This window comes from Oratosquilla oratoria, chromosome 5 (genome assembly GCF_046742065.1).
Source record: "Oratosquilla oratoria isolate Oo_2021 chromosome 5, ASM4674206v1, whole genome shotgun sequence".
Lineage (NCBI taxonomy): Eukaryota > Metazoa > Arthropoda > Malacostraca > Stomatopoda > Squillidae > Oratosquilla > Oratosquilla oratoria.
The window spans coordinates 34,969,979-34,975,281 of record NC_134781.1 but is presented as its reverse complement, the minus strand read 5'-3'; positions in this window follow the sequence as shown (position 1 = coordinate 34,975,281).

The following is a 5,303-nucleotide window of genomic DNA, read 5'->3' as shown; positions in this document are numbered from 1 at the left end:
GTACTATATTTAGATCTCTCTGTAGTGATTCACAATCTTCTTCAGTTTTCACTCTTTTCAGTAGTTTTGCATCATCTGCAAAGAAGCTCATATAGCTTTCAATTCCTTCATCCATATCATTAATATATATAGCAAACATTATTGGGGCCAGAACTGTTCCCTGCGGAACACCGCTTATTACTTCATCCCATTTTGAGTGCTGGTTTCTTATCACTACTCTCATTTTTCGTTCTTGCAAAAAGTCTTCCATCCAATTTAGTAGTTTTCCCTGTATTCCTCCTTCAGTTTCTAATTTCTTAAGCAACTTCTTATGTGGAACTTTGTCAAAAGCTTTCTTTAGGTCTAAAAATGCACAGTCCGCCCATCCATCTCTTTCTTGTATTATATCTATTAGCCTTGAATAGAAACATATTAAATTGGTGACGCATGATCGTCCTTGTCTGAATCCAAATTGCCTTGGATTTAACACTTTGTTTTTTTCTAAATACTTTACCCATCTACTTTTGATAATTCTTTCACAAATTTTTGCTATTGTTCGCCTTCTCTAGTTCTTCCAATTTTTCAACCCTTTGTAGAATGTTGTTAACATGACCGAACCTATGCTCCAAGTCCTCGATCATCTTATCGACCTTCTCTTCTAGTCTTGTCAGTCGGGGTGGGGGGGGGGGGTTGTTGTGTCCCCCACCCTCTTTAAATCCCTGGAAAATATTCTCATCACTTTCTACTGTATTGCTCTTTTCTATACTTTTAATCTTTACATTTTTATTAGACATTTCATCGTCGCTCAGCTGATCGGGGGGCCGTTTGTTTACCTTTCGCCTGTCTGCCTGGGCCAAGTCTACTCCTTCCTCATTTCCTTCCATTTCCCCAGCAATCCCTCCCCTTCTCCTCTTTCCCTACTTTCCCACTACCCCACGAGCAATTTTCCCCCCACCCTGCAAATACAATAGGCACTTCTCTTTGCTTTGGGATCCACGAAACTTCAATTTTCTAGTGTGTGTGTGTGTGTGTGTGTGTGTGTGTGTGTGTGTGTGTGTGTGTGTGTGTGTGTGTGTGTGTGTGTGTGTGTGTGTGTGTGTGTGTGTGTGTTTACCTAGTTGTATTTAACTTGTATTTTGCGGGAGGAGAGCTATGCTCATAGTGACTCGCTGTTGTATCTTCCGCATCCAGTTTTTTCTTAAAGTCATATATAGTTTTAGCACTCACCGTTTCTTCTTTCAGTTTGTTCCAGATATCTATCACTCTGTGTGGAAAGCTATTCTTTTTCAGATGTCTTCTGTAATCGTCTTTCTTAAGGTTCTTCTCGTATCCTTTTGCATTTCTTCTGTCCCATTTTAGTAGGTCATCCCTATCAAGAATTTCCATCCCTTTCATAATTCTCTATATGGTTATCAAATCACCTCTTTTTCTTCTTTGTTCTAGCGTTGGTAAATTTAGTTTGTCCAATCTTTGTTCGTATGTCAAATTACAAAGTGTTGGTGCCATCTTATTCGTTCCTCTATGAATTCTTTCTATTTTTTTTTTTTTTTACCAGGTGTCCATAGAGACGCTGTGTATTCCAATTTTGGTCTTATCAGTGTAACTAGTATTTTCTTTGCCATTTCTTCATCCATGTAGTCAAAGGCCACTTTCATTGATCTTAATAAGTTAAAAGTTGCTCCTACTAATTTGTTGACATGTTTGTCTGGTGTCATGTCATTTGAGATAATTACTCTTAGGTCCCTTTCTGAGTTTACTTTTTCACTTCCTTTGTACCAATTTTTTATTGATCCGAGATTCTATTTTTTCTTTCTCCAAATTCCATTATACTACATTTCTTAATGTTGAAATTCACTTCACTCTTTTGACTCCACTTCCAGACTTTGTCCAGGTCTTCTTGAAAAGATTTGCAATCTTCCTCTGTACTTACTCTCTTTAATAGTTTCGCATCATCTTCAAAGTTTATATAACATTCCACGCCTTCACCCATGTCATTTATATAAATAGCAAACATTATCGGAGCCAATACAGAGCCTTGGGGGACTCTGCTTATCATATCTTCCCAATTTGAGTTCTTTTCTTAAAGTACCACCCCTATTTTTCTTCCGTTCAAGAAATATTTCATCCATTCCAATAATTTTCTTTGTATTCCACTTATTATTTCAATTTTTCTTAGTAGCTTTTTGTGTGGTTTCTTTGTCAAAAGCCTTTTGTAAATCCAAGAAAGTACAACCTGCCCATCCGTCTCTTTCTTGTATTATTTCTATTAATCTTGAGTAAAATCATATTAAGTTTGTAGTACATGATCTTTCACTTCTAAATCCAAATTATTTAGGGTTTAGTATATTGTTCTCTTCCAAGTGTTTAATCCATTTATTTTTTTAATAACTTTTTCGCATATTTTTGCAATTGTGCTTGTAAGGGATTTTGGTCTATAGTTTGTTGGATTTTTGTCTCCTCCTTTATATATTGGTACAATATTTGCATTTTTCCAATTTTGTGGTACTTTTCCTTCTTTGAGTGAGAAGTCAATTATCTTGTGTATTTTGTAAGTTCATATATATATTCTTTCAATATCCAGTTCGCTATTCAATTGGGCCCGTATGACTTTCTGACGTCAAGGTTCTTTATTTGGTCCCTTATTTCTTTCTGTGTCACCGTTATTTTTTCATTTTGGGGGGTCCTTCTCGCTGTCCTTCACCCCAAATTTGTGAGCTTTCAATTGTAAATACAGACCTAAAATGCCTGGTCATTACTTCAGCCATTTCTAAATCTATATATTCTTTGTTTCCTTCGCGCAGTTTCACTATTTTATGTTTGTCTTTTAATTTGTCATTTATTACATCTTTTTCGTAGTTTCTTTTTCCTCTCTACGTATATCTACATATTCATTTCTCAGTTTGATGTATGTTTGCCATTTGGACTTTTTTGTCTTTTTTCCATCTTTTCTAGGCTATATCTCGTCTATCTTTAGCATCACTACACTTTTTGTTATACCAACACTTTATGTAAACCATTTTTTGTTTCTTCTTAGGTATATATTTATCTGTTTCTTCCTTGTATTTTTCATTAAATGTTCCATTTCTCTTCCATCTTTGTTTCATCATTTGAAAATTTTTCCCAGTTAGCGTTCTGATTTTTTTCTTCTAAGTTTTACAAAGTCCGTTTTGTTGTACATTAACCTTCCTTCTCTGTGTTTCTCATTTCTTCTCACATAATTTTGTTCCTTAAGTTCGAACTCTATTAGTATGTGGTCACTCTTCCCAATTGGTGTCTAATAATTCATTTTGTCCACGGTTTCAGGCTCAGAAGTGAATATCAAGTCTAGTCTCGATGGTTTTTCATTGTTTCTATATCTAGTGTTTTCCTTGACCCATTGAGTCAATGTATAATCAATTGTCAAATCCAATAGAATGTTGCCACAGAGTTCCTCTCCACCTTTTATTGTCAATTCTTCCCAATTTATTCCCTTTGCGTTAAAGTCATCCATAATTAATATGTTTTCTCCATCTATCAATATCTCAGATAATTCATTCTTTGTGTCTTCCAGTAATTTTGAGTGATCACTGTCAGACCAAGCCTTTGTTTTGGGGGGCACATATACTACTATAAATTTTCTGCTTTTCATAATGCTTTTTTAAACTTTAATTATGACCATTTCCACATTTTCTTTACCTTCTGTTATCTTAATCACATTTAAACCCATCACAGTCAATAACATGACCCTTCCTGTTTATCCGTTCTATTTTTCGACCAACGGTTGTATAAACCATGTCCCACCATACTTGATGATATAGGACCTTTCAATTTTGTCTCTACAATTCCCATTATGTCTGGTTTCTCTATAAAGAAATAGTCGTTTAATTAATTTATTCCAGAAATCATACCGTCCATGTTTGTGTATGCCACTTTTAATGTTTTCTTTTCTTCTATTTTCTGGTTTGTTTCCATATTTCTGGTGTATCATTTTCTTAGTCTCGGATCCAGTACTAAAAAAAAAAAAAAAAAAAAAAAAAAAAAAAAAAAAACTTCTCTCGTTTTTTCCCTTTAACTTCATTTCTTAATGCCTTATTTTTCTCTATTTCTTCATCTTTCATTTCTTAGTGCCCCATCTTTCTCTATTTCTTCATCGTTCATTTCCTTTTTTATCCATACATTTTTGTAATTTCACTGTTTGCTAGTTTTGCTGCTTTTGATATTATCTCTTCAGTTATCATTTGAGTCCTTAGTTTGATTTTCATTGGCCTATAGCTTTTTCTTTAGAGTATGTACCCATCCTATGCACGTCGTCGATCTCCTTCTCCAACTCTTGACCTTCAGTATTTTCTTCGCAATTTCTTTCTCTTTTTCTCTTTAGTATTTGTGTACATTATGTTTTTCTTTGATATCGTAATCCACAATGCATTTCTTTTTATCCACTGTGTCTCTCACCCAGTTTTTATTTTATTTGATTACCTTAATCACTGTTTCCTTTGCATTCTCTTCTACCTGCTGTTGTACTATTTCTTTGAAAGAAATTTTTTATTTTCACGTTTTTATTTCCACTGATTTTTTACTTCAATGAGATCTGTCTCTTTGATTGATTCTCCCGTCTTTTCGATCACTGCTTGTAATTGTTCTTTGACCTCTTTCTTTAGTTCTTTGTTTTTGTTTCTATCCTCATTTTCCTTTCTTTCATTTTCTCTTTTAATCATACTTAGTTCATTTATTAGATAATTTAACTCTGATTATCTTATTGTTAGTTCTGCGTAAGTTTGACATCTCTATTTGTAAAGCTCTATGGTTTATTTTTAAATCAATTAATTCATCTACCAAGTCGTTGATGTCTCAATTCCTTAGTGCCCTGCTAACCCTAGTTTCTCTTTCCATATCCCTAATTTTATCCATTGCTCCCCTTTCCCTCTGAATGCCCAAAAAAGCTTTACTTTCATACCTCTGAGTCATCTTCGGAGTGACACTTATACACGTTCTCTTTGGGATTACTCCCAGGGTGACTCCACTCTGCTCATATCTAATCCTCTCTTTGTTGTTTCATTAATTCTTTTTTCTTCTTTACTTTCCTCCATTTTGTGCTAGAAACAATACTCTTTCAAATACTGGATTAGATACCTTATCGGTCACTCGAGAGCACAACCCTACATCCCGTGTATGTGAATGTGTGTGTGTGTGTGTGTGTGTGTGTGTGTGTGTGTGTGTGTGTGTGTGTGTGTGTGTGTGTGTGTGTGTGTGTGTGTGTGTGTGTGTGTGTGTATTTACCTAGTTGTACTTTACTAATTGTATCTTACGGGAAGGGGAACTATGCTCGTGGTGTCCCGCCTTTGTAT